This window comes from Phyllobates terribilis, unplaced genomic scaffold (assembly GCF_046119375.1).
Source record: "Phyllobates terribilis strain yellow unplaced genomic scaffold, ASM4611937v1 Scaffold_3__8_contigs__length_932513732, whole genome shotgun sequence".
NCBI lineage: Eukaryota > Metazoa > Chordata > Amphibia > Anura > Dendrobatidae > Phyllobates > Phyllobates terribilis.
In genome coordinates this window covers 913,322,700-913,346,300 of record NW_027362763.1, presented here as the reverse complement: position 1 = coordinate 913,346,300, position 23,601 = coordinate 913,322,700, and positions in this window count along the sequence as shown.

Sequence of the window (23,601 nt, the reverse complement as noted above, 5' to 3'; positions counted from 1 at the left end):
TAGGTTCCACCAACTGTACCCCGGCTTACCTGATGAGGGCAAGGCCTGGTAAGCTACCTGTTGACCTGGAGATGGGAGTCCTGACACCCGAGGACACTTCACCAGAAGCAGACTGGGACACAGAGAGGCAGCAGCAGTACCGGAAAGTACAGGAGAGCGTGGAGCGAAGTCTCTGTCAAGCTAGGGAAAGACAAGAGAAAACTTACAACCAGTATGCTCCCGCTGTTCCCCTGGTACCCGGAGAGCAGGTCTTGAAGAGGAAAAGGCGGCTCCACAAGTTGGACGACCAGTGGCAGAAGGACCCGTACATCGTACTGCCCTCAAGCCACGACAACCCAAAGGTCTGTACCATCAGTAAAAACGGAGGGGAAACCACAACCATTGTATCCCGGGATCACCTGAAGAAGTGTCCCGAACAGCTACGGAACCCTGAAGAGGAACAAGAAGACCCTCGACCCGTAGAGGAAAGGGAAGACATGGTTAGTACTGTGCTCGGAGACTTCCCTCGGTCTTGGACTCAAGTCAATGGCGCAGTTGTGGTACCCGTACTCACCTTCCTCCAACCAGCATCCCAAGCACCTACGGAGCAACAGGTAGAGCTGGAAGAACAGCCGGTCCAGGAGGCAGAAGACTCCACACAAGCAGAACAGGAGGATCAACCCTCTGCTTATAGTGAGCCTGCCGTACCCCTAGTGAGCCAAAGAGCCGGTAGACAGCTGCCCAGTTTACCCTTGACAGCTCCTACACCCTGTAGTTCAGGGCTAGACAGTCAGCTCCGTAGGTCCACTAGGGCCACTAGAGGCCAGTTACCCGCACGTTGGAGGATTTGAAATGTATAAATTGTTTTATTTGTGGTTACCTGTTTTTCTTGTTGCTTGTAAATAATTATGTGTTTCTAGTTATTTTTAGGAGTCCTTGGTGGATTTACCGGGAATCCTTGTACAATTAGTTGGAGCGTAACCCAGGATGGACTAAAAGACTGATAAGGACTCGGGGCAGGACAGACCCCTACCTGGTTACGTCTCCCTGTTTTGGTGAAATGGACATCTTTGTTTTCTTCAAAACTGCACCCGGTTGCGGACACGCCGTAACCATCTTTATGTGTTTTTCTTATTGTATTATTATTGTTTATACCTTGTTATGTTTTTCTAAAAATATGTTTAGTCCCGGAGCACTAAATTTCACTAGGGGGGAATGTGACACCCCAGGGGTCTGGTTGCCACAGTGATAGAGATATTACGTCTGAGAGCAGGTGGGAGGTCTCTTGGTCAGGGATCCTATGCATGCCACACCTCCTGCCCAGTCCTGGGAGGGGAAGAACTTCCCCTATATAAACCTAGGGCTGAGGCAGGGTTAGTGAGTAGAGAAGAAGTAGAGAAGAGAAGCAGCATAGGAAGAAACAACAGGAGCTCTGTGGGAGCAGTGCTACAAGGAGTCAGGGGCTGGCAGCTGCAGAGCTCGCCCTGACTGAGAAGTTATCACCGGACCCGGAGTCCGAGGCTGTGGGGACTAACTCCTATCCAGCAGCAGAAACCGACCGGCAGGGGATTGCAGGTCCTCTGGCCCAGAAACCCGAAGGCACGGTCACACGCGTGGGACCAGCACCGCCGTCGTGGAGCGTAAAGCTACAAGAAGGCCCCGAGTCACCGGCCATACGGGTGAGCACCACACGGTACACTCAGGGACGTGGGCTACTTATACCCGCCTCTAGCAAGGTAGCCAGAAGAGTATCGTTAGTTTGGGAGGCCTACAACTCCGCCTGGCCAGGGGAGATCCCATCTGCTCAAGGACTGACCAGGCCCCAATCGCTAGCCAGTACTCCGGGAGGGTCTATCTTTGTCACCAGTAAAGACCCTGAACTACACCGTACCGTCTCCGAGTGGTTCCTGCTACCTCCATCATCCACGTCGACTGCCCTGAGGCCATACCCCTCCCGTTGGGGGTTATACTATCACGCTGCACAATCCTACCACCGGCCTCAGCGGTCTGCCCTGCAGCAGCAGCTCCTTAGCTGTACTCAACGGGTGGCGTAGTCGTCCAACATGTACCGCTGATACAGCGCCACTTAGTCTGACTCCCTGGGCACGGACCGGATCACCGCCACGAGACTACATCCCTCAACAGATCCGGCTCCGGGTAAGCTCCCGCATGCGCAACGCTGCGCGACACAGGCCCAAGGGCGCGTCACTTAGCACTTGTTGGCCCTTTTGCCTTCACTCTGCGGTCCAGCTCACCCCAAACCATCTCAATTGGGTTCAGGTATGGTGACTGTGGAGGCCAGGTCATCTGGCGTAGCACCCCATCACTCTCCTTTTTGGTCAAATAGCCCTTACACAGCCTGGAGGTGTGTTTGGGGTCATTGTCCTGTTGAAAAATAAATGATGGTCCAACTAAACGCAAACCGGATGGAATAGCATGCTGCTGCAAGATGCTGTGATAGCCATGCTAGTTCAGTATGCCTTCAATTTTGAATAAATCCCCAACAGTGTCACCAGCAAAGCACCCCCACACCATCACACCTCCTCCTCCATGCTTCACAGTGGGTACCAGGCATGTAGAGTCCATCCGTTCACCTTTTCTGCGCCGCACAAAGACACGGTGATTGGAACCAAAGATCTCAAATTTGGACTCATCAGACCAAAGCACAGATTTGCATTGGTCTGATGTCCATTCCTTGTGTTCTTTAGCCCAAAAAAGTCTCTTATGCTTGCTGCCTGTCCTTAGCAGTGGTTTCCTAGCAGCTATTTTACCATGAAGGCCTGCTGCACAAAGTCTCCTCTTAACAGTTGTTGAAGAGATGTGTCTGCTGCTAGAACTCTGTGTGGCATTGACCTGGTCTCTAATCTGAGCTGCTGTTAAACTGCGATTTCTGAGGCTGGTGACTCGGATAAACTTATCCTCAGAAGCAGAGGTGACTCTTGGTCTTCCTTTCCTGGGGCGGTCCTCATGTGAGCCAGTTTCTTTGTAGCGCTAGACGGTTTTTGCAACTGCACTTGGGGACACTTTCAAAGTTTGCCCAATTTTTCGCACTGACTGACCTTCATTTCTTAAAGTAATGATGGCCACTCGTTTTTCTTTACTTAGCTGCTTTTTTCATGCCATAATACAAATTCTAACAGTTTATTCAGTAAGACTATCAGCTGTGTTTCCACCAGACTTCTGCACAACACAACTGATGGTCCCATCCCCATTTATAAGCCAATAAATTCCACTTATTAAACCTGACAGGGCACACCTGTGAAGTGAAAACCATTTCCGGTGACTACCTCTTGAAGCTCATCAAGAGAATGCCAAGAGTGTGCAAATCAGTCATCAAAGCAAAAGGTGGCTACTTTGAAGAGCCTAGAATATAAGACATATTTTCAGTTGTTTCAAACTTTTTTGTTAAGTATATAATTCCACATGTGTTAATTCATAGTTTTGATGCCTTCAGTGTGAATGTACAATTTTTATACTCATGAAAATACAGAAAAATCTTTAAATGAGAAGGTGTGTCCAAACTTTTGGTCTGTACTGTAGGTAAACGGAGCACATAAGCAACTACCTGGTGAATCAAGAGCTAATAAGCATAACAAGTCTTCGTTAAAAAGGTGCTATACCTTGAGACATGCTGTCGTTTTGGAGCAAGCTGGGGATCCGTGCAAGCGCCTCGACGTGCGATTCTCCTTCCGTCTTCGTCAGGAGGCGTGGGGAAAGATAAAAAGGGTACTATATAACTGGATGGGTCCGGACGAACAGCGAATCGGCATGCAACTGGTCATGTTGCTCCCCGCTCCAAATGCGGCCAGCCGGCGTGCGCCAGGAGCGATGGGAAGGAGGACGTGCATCATCATCCCCATCACCCCGGCAAAGCATCCGTCCCACGGCACTGCAGAGAGCGAGCAGTGCATGCACGAGGCGCATCTGCGCCGCTATAGGTAAGTATATAGATGAATTTTACAAGGGCAGTTACTATGGTTAGGGGTAGATTGAAGGGACACATGTCCTATGATTACTACACTGTGTTCCAAATTATTATGCAAATAATATTTTCTCAGATTTTCCCAAATTACCTATATGAATTGCAATCATTGTAATTCTCCAGTCAAATAACTATTAGAGTACAATTGAAAGGTTTTTGTACAAACTGCCTATGATAACAGTATATTAAAAAAAACAAAAACAAACGCAAACTGCACTCAAAATGCATGTTCCAAATTATTATGCACAGCAAAGTTTTCAACCTTTTCCTTTTAATAAAGAACAAAAAATGGTCATTTTTTAAATTATAAGCATTAGCAGGTTATTACAAACTGAAATCAAACAGTTTTCAACTCAAAACTTTATTCTAGGTGATGTTACATTTGCACATAGGACCCCTTGTTTGAAAGGAGCTTCTGAACTAGCAGCCAGAGATGCAGATGTGTTATATACAGCATGAGACGGGGCATTATCTTGCATGAAAATGATCTTGCTGTGGAATGCACGGTTCTTCTTCTTGAACCATGGAAGGAAGTGCTGTTTCAGAAACTCAACATACATTATGGAGTTCATCTTTACCCCTTCAGGGATTCTAAAAGGGCCGACAATCTCTCTCCCCATGATTCCAGCCCAAAACATTACTCCACCTCCTCCTTGTTAGCGCCGTAGCCGTGTTTGCATGGGGTGTCCATAAACCAGTCATCCTCCACTCCATCCATCTGGACCATCGAGATCATTTCATGCATGATAATGCCCTGTCTCATGCTGCACATAACACATCTGCAACTCTGGCTGCTATGGGCTTAAAAGGGGACAAACTTATGGTGTGGCCCCCATGCTCCCCTGACCTCAACCCCATTGAGAACCTCTGGAGCATCATCAAAAGGAGTGTCTATGATGGCGGGAGGCAGTTCACATCTAAGCAACATCTCTGGGAGGGTATTCTGTCCTCATGCAAAACAATTAAAGCAGAAACCATCCAAAACCTGACAAATTCAATGGACGATAGAGTTCAGAAGCCCCTTTCGAACAAGGGGTCCTAAGTGCAAATGTAACATCACCTAGAATAAAGTTTGAATACTCTGCTGTGCAAAATAATTTGGAACATGCATTTTGAGTGCAGTTTGAGTGTTTCATTTTTTTAAAAATATACTGTTATCATAGGCAGTTTGTACAAAAACCTTTCAATTGTACTCTAATAGTTATTTGACTGAAAAATTACAATGACTGCAATTCATATAGGTAATTTGGGAAAATCTGAGAAAATATTATTTGCATAATAATTTGGAACACAGTGTAAACTCACGGCAGGAATGGCATGTTATCCTGGATCAAATCCAATAAGAGGACAGATGTTCCCTGCCTGCTTAGCCCATTTCCAAAAATATCACATCATTTAGAGACAGTGGATAATAGGTCAACGAAATAGAAATATAAAGTAAGCAAGGTTCTGGCACTCATAAAGATGAAGCAAGTCAGAAGTATATAAATTCACTTTCTTTTATTTGTTCTCCAGTGAGTGGTTGCCCAACGTTTCTACCCCACAAGGGTTTTCATCAGGGGCTTTAAGCAAATTGTATATGTAAATAAAGAGCAGACAAATAATATAGGTATTAGTATTGATAATATACATACTAAAAAAAACAAAAAATCATCATTGAGTGATAAATAACTCAAGGAAAATGTACAATCCAAAATATACTGTCCGAAGTAAACCGCAGTCCCACGTGGAGGTGTCACACATAGCACAGAATACGGTGGAACCTGTAAAAGGTGACTAGAAAAATTGCCTTCACATATGGGTGCTGTAGTGAATATTAAGGAACAATATAGGTGTAACCTATGTAACAAAGAGACCGGGGGGGGGGGGGGGAGGGAGAAAGAGAGGAAAGAATGATGCAGACATGCAGCCAAGGTAATGGGGAATATATAACACCAAGATAAAGAGAAGTTAATAAAAAGAGGAAAACAGGAAAACAAGAATAAATACCATGGATCAATACAATCTGGAACCATGAAAGATGAATAATCCTCAGGATAAATATATGGCAACTAGAAACTGAGGTTGAAAAATTAGAAAATGTGTATACTTATTATAGTACGGGGGAACCAGGTAATAGGAATATAGGTCAATAAATACCGAAGTTGGGGGTGAATCACAGTTACCAGTAGAGAGTAATGTGGAAAGCTTGTAGTCATCAAAACCCAGGCTGAAGGGAGTAGCATATATGCTCAGTGGTTATGAACTGCCAACGTGTTGTTCAAATAATTAATCATGTGCCAAATGACGATGTATAAGCAGGGAATCTAGGCATACATATATGCTGTTGGTAAAAATACAGGCTATCCCATCCTCCAGTGATATTCTAGATCTTACCTGGGTCCTGTACGAGGTGACCGTGGTGTATGTGTGTGTCTTCAACGTGCAGACAGGCTATAAATAGCCTCCCTGCGTTCTGCTTCCTGCTTCCTGTTAAGTGGAACGCAGGATCCTGTTCTGTGGAACGCATCGCGTCTGCGTATGCGCGGGATACGCGCAAACAAGGAGGAAGTAAAGGTGGAACGCAAACAATGCGTTCCACTGTATGCTAATAGACCAGGGCTGATAGTGGAATGCAAACTCCATGCTCACCTATGCCACTGGGGCAGGTAAAACATGGATAATGGGTAAATGTAAAAGGAGACAGTACTGAAAGGAAGCAGAGTGGGAGAAAGAGGGAACAATTGTATATAAGGAGGAAAAAATCAGAATATTACAACACATGAAAGATCCAGTGTAAAACCAAAATGTTAGACTGCACATCATATTAATACAGGTGAAAGGATATAGAAAAGTGCCATGGCAATGCTTCAGGTGATGAAAAGTGTCTATATTTGCAGGGTCTGTAAAGGAAACAGATATCATTAGTCTTAAGTGTCACAAATATGACAATGAAATATTACAAATTTGTACAGAAGTAAATGCCTCGAGGGACAGAGTACCCACTAAAACATAAGATTGATTATTGATGGAGATTTTATACAATGATTCCTCTAGAACATCACTTGTAAGAAAAGGTAATTAGACATGGACCTCATATTCCCTGTTCAGGCCATGAGGTTCAAGTGTTTTTAGGGAAAAAATCCAAAACATCTCCCTCTCTTTGAGTGTCTGTATCCTATTACCGCCTCTCCTATTAATGGGAACGTGATCAATCACTTGAAACCTTAATTGTGAGACAGAATGATTGTATGTGGAAAAATGGTACGGAATGGGTAGTAAATTATATTTACACCTGATAGTGGATTTGTGTTTACTGATTCTGTCCCTGATATGTTGGGTGGTCTCTCCAACATAACCGAGACCACACGGGCATTTGATAAGATAGACGACAAACGAAGATTCACAGGTAAAATGTCCTCTGATAGGGAAGCTCCGTCCTGTTGTGGGATGAGTGAAGGTGCTACCCTTCGTCATGTTGGAGCATTGCCGGCACCCCAGGCAAGGGAAATTTCCCATACGAGGGGTTGCTAAGGTCATCTGTCGTATGTGCGTCCGAAAGCTGCCAATATCTGCTCTTACAAGTCGGTCTCTTAGGTTATGTGGCCTCTTATTACAAATCATTATGGATTGTTGAAAATCAGGTATGTTGGGGTAGGATCGGAATAATAGTGACCAATGATTCCTGAGAATGTCCTGAATAAGCGTCTGGTAAGGGTGGTATGTGTTAACAAAAGTCATCCTTTTCATTGTGGGTTCACGCTGCTACCACCTTATGCCAATATCTTCATGGCCTATTTTGAGGAAAAGTTTGTGACACCTGATGGTGGTACATATCCGGGCATCTTATGCTGGAAACGATTTATAGATGACATATTTGTCATCTGGCAGCAAGATCAGGCACATTTACTTCTATTTGTAGAATACCTTAATGGCTGTATACCCGGCATCTCTTTCTCACTTACGTATGATAATCCCCAGGTCAACTTTTTGGACATTACTGTCATCATGGACAATCAGGGACTTTTATCTACAGATCTTTTTTAAAAACAATGGACCGAAATTCTCTTTTGCACTATACCAGTTGTCATCCGAGACACGTTAAGAGATCCCTTCCTATATCACAACACACCAGGGTAGGTAGGATAGTATCTGATCCTTCTCTCAGGACCATACGTCATGGTGAAATGGGACAGAAATTTATGAGGCGAGGTTATCCCCCATCCATTTCTTTTCCCTCCCTGGAACGGAAGCAGCGTGAACCCACAATGAAAAGGATGACTTTTGTTAACACATACCACCCTTACCAGACGCTTATTCAGGACATTCTCAGGAATCATTGGTCACTATTGGGCCGATCCTACCCCAACATACCTGATTTTCAACAATCCATAATGATTTGTAATAAGAGGCTACATAACCTAAGAGACCGACTTGTAAGAGCAGATATTGGCAGCTTTCGGACGCACATACGACAGATGACCTTAGCAACCCCTCGTATGGGAAATTTCCCTTGCCTGGGGTGCCGGCAATGCTCCAACATGACGAAGGGTAGCACCTTCACTCATCCCACAACAGGACGGAGCTTCCCTATCAGAGGACATTTTACCTGTGAATCTTCATTTGTCGTCTATCTTATCAAATGCCCGTGTGGTCTCGGTTATGTTGGACAGACCACCCAACATATCAGGGACAGAATCAGTAAACACAAATCCACTATCAGGTGTAAATATAATTTACTATTCTGCACCATTTTTCCACATACAATCATTCTGTCTCACAATTAAGGTTTCAAGTGATTGATCACGTTCCCATTAATAGGAGAGGCGGTAATAGGATACAGACACTGAAAGAGAGGGCGATGTTTTGGATTTTTTCCCTAAAAACACTTGAACCTCATGGCCTGAACAGGGAATATGAGGTCCATGTCTAATTACCTTTACTTACAAGTGATGTTCTAGAGGAATCATTGTATAAAATCTCCATCAATAATCAATCTTATGTTTTAGTGGGTACTCTGTGGGTACTTCCGTACAAATTTGTGATATTTCATTGTCATATTTGTGACACTTAAGACTAATGATATCTGTTTCCTTTACAGACCCTGTACATATAGACACTTTTCATCACCTGAAGCATTGCCATGGCACTTTTCTATATCCTTTCACCTGTATTAATATGATGTGCGGTCTAACATTTTGGTTTTACACTAGACCTTTCATGTGTTGTAATATTCTGATTTTTTCCTCCTTATATACAATTGTTCCCTCTTTCTCCCACTCTGCTTCCTTTCAGTACTGTCTCCTTTTACATTTACCCATTATCCATGTTTTACCTGCCCCAGTGGCATAGGTGAGCATGGAGTTTGCATTCCACTATCAGCCCTGGTCTATTAGCATACAGTGGAACGCATTGTTTGCGTTCCACCTTTACTTCCTCCTTGTTTGCGCGTATCCCGCGCATACGCAGACGCGATGCGTTCCACAGAACAGGATCCTGCGTTCCACTTAACAGGAAGCAGGAAGCAGAACGCAGGGAGGCTATTTATAGCCTGTCTGCACGTTGAAGACACACACATACACCACGGTCACCTCGTACAGGACCCAGGTAAGATCTAGAATATCACTGGAGGATGGGATAGCCTGTATTTTTACCAACAGCATATATGTATGCCTAGATTCCCTGCTTATACATCGTCATTTGGCACATGATTATTTATTTGAACAACACGTTGGCAGTTCATAACCACTGAGCATATATGCTACTCCCTTCAGCCTGGGTTTTGATGACTACAAGCTTTCCACATTACTCTCTACTGGTAACTGTGATTCACCCCCAACTTCGGTATTTATTGACCTACATTCCTATTACCTGGTTCCCCCGTACCATAATAAGTATACACATTTTCTAATTTTTCAACCTCAGTTTCTAGTTGCCATATATTTATCCTGAGGATTATTCATCTTTCATGGTTCCAGATTGTATTGATCCATGGTATTTATTCTTGTTTTCCTGTTTTCCTCTTTTTATTAACTTCTCTTTATCTTGGTATTATATATTCCCCATTACCTTGGTTGCATGTCTGCATCATTCTTTCCTCTCTTTCCCCCTTTCCCCCCCCCCGATCTCTTTGTTACATAGGTTACACCTATATTGTTCCTTAATATTCACTATAGCACCAATATGTGAAGGCAACTTTTCTAGTCACCTTTTACAGGTTCCGCCGTATTCTGTGCTATGTGTGACACCTCCACGTGGGACTGCAGTTTACTTCGGATTTTATATTTTGTATTGTACCTTTTCCTTGAGTTATTTATCACTCAATGATGATTTTTTGTTTTTTTTAGTATGTATATTATCAATACTAATACCTTTATTATTTGTCTGCTCTTTATTTACATATACAATTTTGCTTAAAGCCCCTGATGAAAACCCTTGTGGTTTAGAAACGTTGGGCGACCACTCACTGGAGAACCAATAAAAGAAAGTGAATTTATATACTTCTGACTTGCTTCATCTTTATGAGTGCCAGAACCTTTCTTACTTTATATCTTGGACTACGTTGTGTTCCTGGCACCTGTCTCACCTAGTTGAGCCCGGTCTTTAGATTTTGTACCGAAATAGAAATAAACATAAGCATAAAACATCCGTCCGTATACATAAAGTGCATCTCTATTAATTCCATGATTATATATTTACGGTATCACATGGCAATAGCAAATACATCGTCCTGTTAATTCAGAAAAAATAATAATCACCAAAAAGAAACATAAATATTCAGTCCTGGATGGAGATATACAAAAAGTCTTTACATGGGGCACAACAGTAATAAGGCCAACATTAATACGTAGCATACATTGTTTCTTTGGATTTGACGCCGGAGAAATACTAGCTTCCCGAATTCCCTTGATATAAAGAAGAACAGATTACAGTTCTGCATCATCTTAAGCCGCCGCCAGACAGGTGGATCATGCAAGTCCGTCCGGACTAAAACGTATGAAAAACACAAAAGTAAGTGATCAAAGACAAAAAAGAAATAAAATACATATATAGTGCCCTAAGGATAAAAAAAGGGGAAAAAATTATCAAAGAAAAGACTTGAAACTGATATTCTCATTTAGGCCATTAGGGGATAGCGTATCCAAAATAACTATCCATCGGGTTTCTTTGTGGAGCAGCCTTTGTTTTACATTACCCCCTCTGATACCCATATAGATGTGGTCAATACCACAGACAGTCAGAAACCTGGGGTTACAATTGTGATGTTCAAAAAAATGTCTAGTGATGGTCTTGAGCAAATACGGTTCAGAACAATTGGCTGCATTTTTTATGTCTCTAACGTGTTCTTGTATTCTTATCTTTAAGGCTCAAGTCGTCATGCCAATGTAAATACGTCCACAAGGGCAGTTTGCGTGATAGATTACTGTTGTAGTATCGCAGGTGATGTGATGGACGATTTTAAAATGTTATAATTTTTTGAATTGGTAAAAGTTTTTGTTCTTAAAATCTACTTCCAGGCTTAGCAGTCTCCACAGCGAAAACAACCCCAGGGAGGACCAGGGCTGTTGAAGAGGTATTTACTCCTAGGGGTAACATAATGGCTGTTACAGAGTGTATCTCCTAAGATATGCGATTTGCGGCAGGTCACAGATAGCTATTTGGGTAGTTGGTATTGCAAATTTTTATCTGATCGTAACACTGGCCAATGTTTGTTAGAATTTTTTGAATCCCCTCCCAATTAGTATTAAAAGTGGTAATAAATCTTGAGGATTGATCTGTACAGGAGAGTCTCATTTTTTGTTTCCTGTTAGAAGGGTTTGTGTGTTACTCTTAGCACAGTTAAAGCCCTTACAGATGTCCCGGTATTTGTAACCCCTGCTCAAAAATCTACAGGATAAATCATCAGCCTGGACACTAAATCTCGTACTGTCTGAGTAGATATGACGGGCCCTTAAATATTGACCTATAGGGATTGATTTTTTCAATTTTGGTGGATGAGACGATTGGAAATGCTGAAGCGAATTAGTAGATGTTTTTTTCCTGAAGATGTCTGTACTAATAGTACCATTAGATGATCTGACAATGAGTAAATCAAGAAAGTCAATCTGACTTTGACTATATTTCCACGTGAGCTTGATATTCAGGTTATTCACATTAAGCTCAAAAAAGAATCTAACTGTGACGCGGAGCCCTGCCAAATGAAAAATACATCGTCGATATACCTCGACAACGAGACCAAGAGTTCATGACCTGGAGTGTCAAGGACCATATCCCTCTCCCACAGCCCCAGGAAAAGATTGGCATAAGAGGGGGCACAAGATGCCCCCATTGCCGTTCCCTGGAGATGTAGGAAGGGGCAGTCCTTGAACACAAAATAATTGTGTTAAAATAAATTGCAATAATGCTAAAATAATAGAAATCAAATCTGGGTCAAGATTGGTCATGTTCAAAAGAACCATGCAGCACCAATCCCATGGTCGTGGCATATCGACTTGTATAGGGACTCCACATCGCAGGTAACAAGTCACATATAGTCCTCCAAGATAACCCCATCTAGTCTCCTCAAGACATCAGAAGCATCTTTCACAAAAGAAGGAAGGGTTTCCTCACATTTCTTAAGATAGAAGTCAATGAACTGACAGGCTGGTTCACAAAGACCCCCCATACCAGAGACAAAGGGTCTCCCTGGTGGGCAGTGTGGGTCCTTGTGAACTTTAGTGAGCAAATAGAACTTTGGTATGTTTGGGTATTCGGGCAATAGGGCTTCCCCGATTTTTTGCGGAATGATAGACATCATAAAACCCTCATTGAGTAAATCTGAGAGTTCTTGTTTAAATTTCGATAGTGGGATTAAATCCAATTTTTTATACCATTCCTTTCTATTTAGTTGTTTAAATGCCTCTGCTTCATACATGTCCACAGGCCAAACGACCACATTGCCACCTTTGTCCGCCCTTTTGATGACAACATCTTTCATATTCTTCAATTTTTTTTAAAGCTAATCTAAGCAGTCGAGAGAGGTTATCCTGGATGGAATCATTATTTAATTTAGCAAAATCTTCTCTGACCATTTTCACAAAAATTTGTCCTCCTAATCTACTCGCTACCTGCATTAAAGCTGTCTTACATGGTCACCTGTAGAAAAGACTCCTGTCCACAGATTCAATTAATCAGTCAAACTCTAACCTCTACAACATGGGCAAGACCAAAGAGCTTTCTAAGGATGTCAGGGACAAGATCATAGGCCTGCACAAAGCTGGAATGGGCTACAAAACCAGAAGTAAGATGATGGGTGAGAAGGAGACAACTGTTGGTGCAATAATAAGAAAATGGAAGAAATGCAAAATAACTGTAAATCGACATCCATCTGGGGCACCATGCAAAATCTCACCTCGTGGGGTATCCTTGATCATGAGGAAGGTGAGAGATTAGCTTAAAAGTGCACGGGGGGCACTTGTTAATGATCTCAAGGCAGCTGGGACCACTGTCACCAAGAAAAGCATTGGTAACACATTACGCCATAAAGGTTTAAAATCCTGCAGTGCCCGCAAGGTCCCCCTGCTCAAGAAGGCACATGTGCAGGGGCGTCTGAAGTTTGCCAATGAATACCTGGATGATTCTGTGAGTTATTGGGAGAAGGTGCCATGGTCAGATGAGACAAAAATTGAGCTCTTTGACATTAACTCAACTCGTCTTGTTTGGAGGAAGAGAAATGCTGCCTATGACCCAAAGAACACTGTCCCTGTCAAGCATGGAGGTGGAAACATTATGTTTTGGAGGTGTTTCTCTGCTAAGGGTACAGGACTACTTCCCCACATCAATGGGAGAATGGATGGAGCCATGTACTGTAAAATCCTGAGTGACAACCTCCTTCTCTCCACCAGGACATTAAAAATGGGTCGTGGCTGGGTCTTCCAGCAAGACAATGACCCAAAACTTACAGCCAAGGCAGCAAAGGAGTGGCTCAAAAAGAAACACATTAAGGTCATGGAGTGGCCTAGCCAGTCTCCAGACCTTAATCGCATAGAAAACTTATGGAGTGAGTTGAACCTTCGAGTTGCCAAGCAACAACCTCAAAATCTTAATGATTTAGAGATGACCTGCAAAGATGAGTGGACCAAAATTCCTTCTGACATGTGCGCAACCCTCGTCATCAACTACAAAAAACATCTGACTGCTGTGCTTGCCAACAAGGATTTTGCCACCAAGTATTAAGTGTTATTTACCAGAGAGATCATATACTTATTTCTCACTGCAAAATGTAAATAAATTTATCTAATTTATACAATGTGATTTTCTTGATTTTGTTTTCAATATTTTATCTCTCAATGTTAAAATTAACCTACCCTTAAAATTATAGACTGTTCGCGTCTTTGTCAGTGGGCAAATTTACAAAAACAGCAAGTGATCAAATAATTATTTCCTTCTCTCTATATTAAAGGATTCTTTACACCCTTCCTCACGCATGGGGGAGAAAATGTGATATTCTGGCAATGCTTTGATAATAGTAAAGTGGAAAAATGTGTACAGGTTTGAAAGCGAAAAAGAAAGCTATATCTCTATTACAGAATACAAAACCATATCCACTGATCACCTCTTGAATGGAGCCAAGTTTACTCTACATCAGAATAATGACCCAAAGCACTGATCCAAATAAGGTCAGACCTACATTATATAAAAAAGAAGCAGTCAGCTGGTATTCGGTGTTTCATGGATTGGCCAACAGTTCACACGTGTTTTAAAAAGGTTAGTAGGATACAAAAAAGTGCTTAAAAAGCTTATTATCCAACTAGCTGCATGTACTTTGCTAATCATGGGGTAGTACCTCAACAAATAGACAGCTACAATACCAAAGGTCTGTTAGCCTGTAATTGCTGCAAATGGAGGATTTCAGCATTATTGATTATGTTTTCTCTTAATTTCACAATTTTTCTGTCAAATTAACGTATATCCTTTCTAAACATTTGAAAACAAGTGTATAGATTTTAGGTAAAACATTTACATACATTTCTTGTTTCTTAAGCTTCAATTAATTTACTTATAAATAATAGTGATGAGCGAGCACTAAAATGTTCGGGTGCTCATTGCTTGGGTCGAGCAAATTGGAATGCTCGAGTGCTCAACCCGAGCAACGAGCCCAATTTAATTCTATGGGAAACTCGAGCATTTTTCTGGCGGTCCCCCCCGGAGGTCTGCAGAGGGGCCTAAAAATTGCCGAAATCTATGGGAACAGTGCAGAAATGATATTGGAACAGCATGGGGAAGACCACTGTAAGCATCTCTAACTCCCAGGTCACTGCTGTGAACAATGTTGAGTATTATGCCACTTTTATGGGCTCACAATAAAACATACAAAAACCAAAAACAATAATGCTCCTCCATAACTTGGGCTATGTTCACACTTAGCATTATTGATGCATTTTTGCATTGCTTTCAATGGTGAAAAATATATTCACCGGTAAATGTCATTTTAACATTTTACTACCTTATCTGGCCATGGGGTGTGTGAGACATAATCAGACACATCCTGTTTCATTTATGAAGGAGGGACTCTGAAAGTCACAAAGCCTATTTTTATAGGGCTATCAAGTGCACCTTACTATTCTTAAAGGGCCAGCAGTCGGCCTTCACTATTGTTACAGGGCCATCAGCTGGCTATGCTTTGTTGTTCCCATTATTAAGGAGTGGGTCTCCTATACTGTTATAGCATATGCAGTGACTTAAAGGGCTGGCAAAAATTAAGATGCACTCCAATACCCCTTTGAAAAGGCGTAGAGGAGGGCCCCTGAAAACAAAAAGTTCCCATTATAAAGGAATGCGTCTCCTATACTGTTATTGCATATGCTGTGAGTGGCAGGGCTGCCAAAAATTTGGACGCACTCCAATACCCCTTTGAAGATACAGAGGAGGGCCTCAGTAACAAAATGTTCCCTTCATAAAGGAGCAGCCCTGCTATACAGTTATTGCATATGCAGTGACTGCAACGGCTGCCTAAATTTTGGAAAAACCCCAATACCAATTTAAAGACACATAGAAGAGGGCCTCAGTAACAAAATGTTCCCATTATAAAGGTTGTGCTATACAGTTATTGCGTATGCAGTGACTGCAACGGCTGCCTAAATTGTGGACGTATTCCAATACCCCTTTGAAGACACACAGAGGAGGGCCTCTGTAATAAAATGTTCTCATTATAAAGGAACAGGTCTCCTATATTGGTATTGCGTATGCAGTGACTGCAAGGGCTGCCAAAAATTAGGACGCACCCCAATACCCCTTTGAAGAGACATAGAGGAGGGCCTCAGTAAAATAAATGTTCCCATTATAAAGGAGGGGGTCTCCTATATTGGTATTCCGTATGCTGTGACTGCAAGGGCTGCCAAAAATTAGGATGCACTCCAATACCCCTTTGAAGAGTCATAGGGGAGGGCCTCAGTAAAAAATATGTTCCCATTATAAAGGAGTGGGAGTGTAATGCCCATGAAGTGAATGCAAGGGCTGCCAAAAAATTGGACGCACTCCAATACCCCTTTGAAGAGATGTAGAGGAGGTCCTCTTTCAACAATTTTTTACCATTGTTAAGGAGTGGCACTCCTATACTGGTAATGCCCATGCACTACGTGCATGTGCTGAAAAACATGAACATACTGTATATCATACAGGATGTTAGAGGTAGTCCTGAAAAAAACATTCCTATGGGCATCATAAGCACCCTTAAAAAATTATGTGGCTGTTGCATCACGGTCACCCAGGTGATATGGTGGTGGAGGATGAGAAGAATGAGGACAACAGAAAATAGACCCAATCAGGAAGCGTATACCCATGTCTGGGTGTGAAGAGGTGCATGGGAATAAACCTCCCAAAAAACCCCACTGGATTTGAGTTTATGTTCCGCTGCTATCATCTGGTGGTGTTGCGAAGTCTGGCCCAATCCAGCCCTTGTTCATTTTTATAAGAGTCAGCCTGTCAGTATTTTCAGTTGACAGTCGGATGCATCTTTCAGTTATAATGCCCCTGGCCGCAATAAAAACCTGCTCTGACAAAACACTAGCGGCAGGGCACGCCAGGACCTCCAAGACGTAGAGAGCCAGTTCATGCCACGTGTCCAGCTTGGATACCCAATAATTATAAGGCACAGAGGAATCACGGAGGATGTTGGCACAGTTGGCAAGGTACTCCTTTAGCATATTCAAAAACTTTTCCCTCCTTGTGTGAGTACCCCGCGCATCAGGGCCTGTGCGCAGGGAGGGTCTGAGAAATCTGTCCCACACCTTTGACAGTGTTCCCCTGCCTTGTATTTGTGTCTCCCTTGCCTGTATTCCTTGGATATCCAAGGAACTGGGACCTCTGCCGCCAGCGTTTTCAGATGGGATTTTTTTAAATAATTCCGCAACAAGGGCCTTCTGATACTGTAACATTTTACTAGACCTCTCCACCACAGAAAGGAGAGATAGAAAGTTCTCATTGTAGCGTGAGTCTAGAAGTGTCAACAACCTGTAATGACTGTCACCCAAAATTTGGACAATGCGATGGTCACGGGAAAAGCAGCGTAACATAAACTCAGCCATGTGTGCCAGACTGCTAACAGGTAAGACTTCCATGTCCTCACCAAGAGTATGACTGACCATGCTCTCCTCATCCTCCTCCTACCTCTCCTCAGGCCATCCACGCTGAAAAGACGGTATGACAGTTGTGCGGGTAGTACCATCTATAGCACAGGAAACTAGCTCCCGTTCTTCCTCCACCATCACCTCTTCCTCATTGTCATGAGATGAGGCTGGGCTGTGCAGAATCACCCTGTATGGTTCCTTGCTCCATCTCATTGTGCTCCACCTGCAATGCCTCCTCTTTTATTGTGAGCAGCCAGCGTTTCAGTACAGAGAGAAACGGGATGGTGACGCTAATTATGGCATCATCGCTGCTCATCATCTTGGTGGAGTCCTCAAAGTTTTGGAAGATGGCACAGATGTCGGACATCCATGCCCACTCCTGAGCTCCTTTGTGCGGATGCTGACCTGAATACTGATGGGTGTTTTGAAGCTGGTACTCAACAACTGGCCTATGCTGCTCACAAATCCTTCCCAATATCTGCAAGGTTGAGTTCCAACATGTGGGGACATCGCACACCATTCAGTGAGCTGGAAGCTGCAAATGCTGCTGAAGCACGGCAAGGGCGGCGGAAGCTGTAGCTGAGTTTCTAAAATAGGCACACACACATACTTTGACAAGCAGATCAGGCAGATCTGGGTAGGTTTTGAGAAACCTCTGAACCACTAGGTTGAGCACATGGGCCAGGCATGGTATGTGTGTGAGCCCACCTCTCTTCAGAGCAACTACCAGGTTCCGGCCATTGTCACACATGACCATGCCTGGCTGTAGCTTCAGCGGTGACAGCCACAGATCTGCCTGCTCTTTTAGAGCTGTCAACAACTTTTCAGCGATGTGCGGTTTATCACCTAAGCATATTAGCTTCAGCAGTGCATGTTGACGCTTGGCCAAGGCAGTGCTGCAGTGTTTCTAGCTTCCGAATGATGTGGTAATTTTGGAGATGGAGGCTGAAGAGGAGGTGAAGCAGCTGTAGATTATGGGGGCAGCCCTGATTGACCCAGGGCCCACAATCCTCGGTGTCGGGAGGACATGTTCTTTACCAGGGTCCGATTGAGTCCTAGGTTCCACTATATTAACCTAGTGTGCCATCAGCGAGATGTACTGTCCCTGCCCACAAGCACTTGTCAATGTATCTGTGGTTAGGTGGACCTTCCTAGTTACTGCGTTTTTGAGGGCACGGCTAAGGTTATGGAACACGTGATTGTGTATTGTGGGGACGGCATTCTGGGAGAAATAGTACCGGCTGGGGACCAAGTACCAAGGGTTGCAGAAAGATTCTGTCTCCAAGAGCCTAAAAGGCAACATTTCAAGTGCAAACATTCTTGAAATGTGGGAGTTTAGTAGTGTGGCCTGTGGGTGCGTATTTCCGCTTACATTCAAAGGACTAGGGTATGGACAACTGAATGCTGCACTGGGACAAGGACGTGGACGTGGTTGAGGATGGTGTTGCCTGCAAGTGTGCAATGACAGGTGCAGGATGGGAGGCATTTTTGCCTGCCCCATGGACGGGGGATTGTTGTGCACGCACAACAGGGGAACAGGCAGTGTTTGCACCTGCAGACACTATTTCTCGACCCTGGCGTTTGGCCCACCTAGTCGGGTTCTTTGCTATCATGTGCCTGAGCATGCTGGTGGTGGTCAGGTTGCTAGTTTTGCAGCCCCTTCTGATGTTGGCCTGGCAGATGTTGCAAATGGCCTTTTTTGGTTATATGGACAGTCTTCAAAAAGACCCAGACTCTGGAAGACCTAACAGTTGGAGTGGCAACTTCTGTAGTGTAGGTGTTCCGCGGAACAGTTGCCCGCGTTGTGTCTGTGGCCACCCCACTGCTTGTTCCCGCCTGTTGTGGTGCTATGCCTCCCTCCTCCTCTGTGCCGTTGTTCTTGCTATGCATGTTACCTTGCCAGGTTGGTTCAGTGACTTCATCGTCCACCACCTCGTCTTACCATTCTGCACCTTGGTCCTCCTCCTGACTTTCTGGCAATTGTGTATCATCATCATCAACAACCTCTTGCGACAGTAATTGCACTTTTCCACCTTTGCCCTCATGTGACTGTGGCTGCTCAAATATTAGGGCATCGCTACATGCGATCTCCTCTTGCCCCGCATGAAGCTGGCCAGGCGAGAGGCCCAAATCTATAAATGGAAAAGTGACCAGCTCTTCGGAGTGTCCAAGTGGGGATCAGTTGTCTCCGGGTACTCAGCATGGAGGGAGGAGGGTCAGGGTGAAGAATATGTGGTCAAGACTCACGGCTACTGAGACTTGACCGTGTGGAAGACAGGGTGGTGGTGGTGGTGGTAGCAAAGTGACTGGAAGCATTATCTGCTATCTAACCAACAACCTTTTGACACTGTGGGTTCAATAGTGGTGTGCTGAGGTCCCCTAGTAATTGGGACAGGAAGGTAGGGCGATATGATATGGCTGTTTGTTGTGGCACAATTTCTGCTTGCCCACTGCCTCGGCCTCTGCATGCACCATCACCATCACGTCCACTTCCCCGTCCCTTGCCACACGCCTTGCCCATTTTAAATGGAGCATAATATCTTGAACGTCCCCTACAAATTACTGGATTTGTACCGCAGTAATATCTGATACGTGTGACACAATGCCCACGATTTTAAGCACTGCCCTTGTACTTTAGTATTGCTCAGCGACAACGTGCAAATAGGTTCACTACCACACTGCTGCCAAACTGTAAATGGAGTAGAATATTTTACATGTCTCCTACAAATTTCTGGATTTGTACCGCAGTAATATCTGACACCTGTGATGGGACGCCCATGGTTTTAAGCACTGCCCTTCTAGTTTAGTATTGCTCAGCCACCACTTGTGAATAGGTTCACTACCACACTGCTGCCAAACTATAAATGGAGTAGAATATTTTACACGTCTCCTACAAATTTCTGGATTTGTACCGCAGTAATATCTGACACCTGTGATGGGACGCCCATGGTTTTAAGCACTGCCCTTCTAGTTTAGTATTGCTCAGCCACCACATGTGAATGGGTTCACCAACACACTTTTGCTTAGTTTTAAATGGAGTATAATATCTTGCATGTCCCCTACAAATTGCTGGATTTGTATCACAGTAATATGCGATCACATCTGATGATAGAAAAGATCTGGCTGTATTCTGCAGTGCTAACAAGCAAATAGAACAGTAAAATGTTGAACTGTATTGCTTTTTTAAAAAAATAATCAAGATTAAGAGCGAAAAAAAAAACAGCCCTGATAACTAGTCCAATTGATATTTGTAACAGGCAGCAGCAGCAGACAGAATGTGCAATTGATCCTATTGTGCTGTATAGTATCAACAATCTCTGCCTGCCTAACTCCTGCTATCACCACTGAATATATGCAGCTGGATTATTCCTCAAAAGGACTGTTAGTTCAGATGGATATATACAGGTGTATCTCACTAAATTAGAATATCATCAAAATGTTAATTTATTTCAGTTCTTCAATATTGGTACTTTTGGCAGTGTGGACAAGTGTCAAGTCCTGCTGGAGAATGAAATTTCCATCTCCATAAAGCTTGTCGGCACAGGGAAGCATGAAGTGCTCTAAAATTTCCTGGTAGACGGTTGCACTGACTTTGGTCTTGATAAAACACAGTGGACCTACACCACCAGATGACATGGCTCCCCCAACCATCACTGATTGTGGAAACTTCACACTAGACCTCAAGCAGCTTGGATTGTGTGCCTCTCCAGTCTTTGTCCAGACTCTGGGACCTTAATTTTCAAATTAAAATTGGAACTCTGGGACCTTGTGGTGTGTGTCAATGACTGCCTTCTGGACATCTGTCAAGTAAGCAGTCATCCCCATGATTGTGGAGCCTATTGAAACAGACTAAGGGACCTTTTTTAAAGCTTAGGAAACCTTTGCAGGTGTTTTTTGTTAATTATTTTAATTTACTGAGATAATGACTTTTGTGTTTTCATTGGCTGTAATCTATAATCATCAACATTAACAGAAATAAACACTTGAAATAGACCACTGTTTGTAATGACTCTATATAATATAATATAATATAATATTCACTTTTTGGATTAGAGAACTGAAATAAATTAACTTTTTGATGATATTCTAATTTTGTGAGATGCACCCTTGTGTGTGTGCATATATGTATATAAATATATATATATATATATATATATATATATATATATATATATATATACAGGGTGGTCCAAAAGTAGGTGGCCAGAAAATAATAACATTTATTTTGATTTATATATAAAATTATATTTACTAACACAAGTATAATATTGACAATTAAATTTTATTCTGAACAATAATACAAAAGCCCTTAAATTTTATCAACGCAGGTGCTCAAACTGTTTTCCAATTTGCACAGCTTTGAAGTCTGCCTCTTACGCTTCGACAAACTTTTTTGCACAAGTCTCTTTGGGTATTAATTTCTTGAAATGCATCTCTTATGTAATTTTTCAAATCACTAACACTTTTTGGTTTTCGACTATAAACTTTGTCCTTGAGTACTCCCCAAAAGAAAAAATCCATTGGGGTCAAGTCAGGTGAATGTGCCGGCCAATCAAGTGGGCCTCTTCAGCCAATCCATTTATTAGGAAATGTTTCATCAAGATACTTGCGGACTACTCTTGAATAATGTGGAGGGGCCCCATCTTATTGGAAATAAAGGTAATTTGAATTAGGCTGTTGCTGTAACTGGGGAACAACTTGATTCATTAGAATTTTGAGATACTTATTGTTAGGAGGGCGGTTGCAGACAACTTTATTATAATGGGACGCAACCGACCCCGGGGTCCGTGATGCAGCCTGGTGGACTGCTGCCGAACACTTTCCAGGTGAAAATGAAAGTAACCAACTTAAATGGTAAACCCTTCCGTGTTACTGCACACAGGAACGGGTATAGCGGTTCGCTCTTTCTCCGTTAACTGCACGGGAGATGCGCGATCGGGGAAGTAGCTGTAGCCCTGTTAACTACACAGGGACTACACTGGCGGCACTAGGATGCATGTGTGACTACGCCGACGGGTACACGTGCCTCAAACCAGCGTGCTACCGGACTGAAGGGTACTACTCCATGTGGCTGACAGGCACTAGCCGTGGATAGGACGTCTGCAGGCTGCTCGGGGTGTTAGGCGACCCCTTTGGCAGAGCCAGACTGCTAGATGAAGCTACCTGCCTATTTCAACTAGCCTGCCTATTTCCACTAAACCTGCCTATGGAAACTACGTGGAACACAGTCGTCCACACATCAGCATCACTGCTCAATGATCAGAGCGTGCCGCCATGTTTGTGGGTGGGTCTTTTAAAGACTAAGCCTTGCCCACCTTTGCACCATTGGCGGCGTCACCCGCGACCAATCAGGCGGTGCCAGGTCATCGGATCAGGTGGTTGCCAAACCACCAATCACGGTCCGCCAGGTCACGGACATGCTCAGTGCGGAGAATCCTGGACTTAGGCTCCAACAGCCCTGTCTACCTCCGCAACCTATGCTTAACATTGCTAGGCAGAAATACCCAAGAGACAATCTGTACATCTCGTGGACCAGCTAGGTGTTGTGGCTGATGATGAAGCTGAGCAGCATCAACCCTGCCTGGACTGGAATGGGAGACCACAGAAGGTTCTGGACCCATTTCAAATCCAGCAACAGCCCAATGCCTAACACTTATCTCCTGTGACTGTTCCATCAAAAAATATTGGTCCTAAAACATCAAAACTAGAAATACCATCCCAAACATTGACACCAGGCTCATTTAGTTGTTTCTCTAATGTTAAATGCATATTCTCATTATACCAGTAAATACAATTATGTCTGTTAATATGGCCGGATAATTTGAAAGAAGCTCCATCACTCCACATAATGTTATCTAAAATTACTGGATTTTCTTCAATTTATTTAAGCATAATCTCACTAAATTGCAGCTGCCTGTCTGGATCATCCTCCAATAAACCATGAAGTAGATGTGGGCGATAAGCTTTCCACCCAATAGATTTCAGGATTCGCATGATAGAAGCTTGTGAAATTCCAAATTCCAAAGAGGCTCTTCTGGTGGACTTTTTTTGACT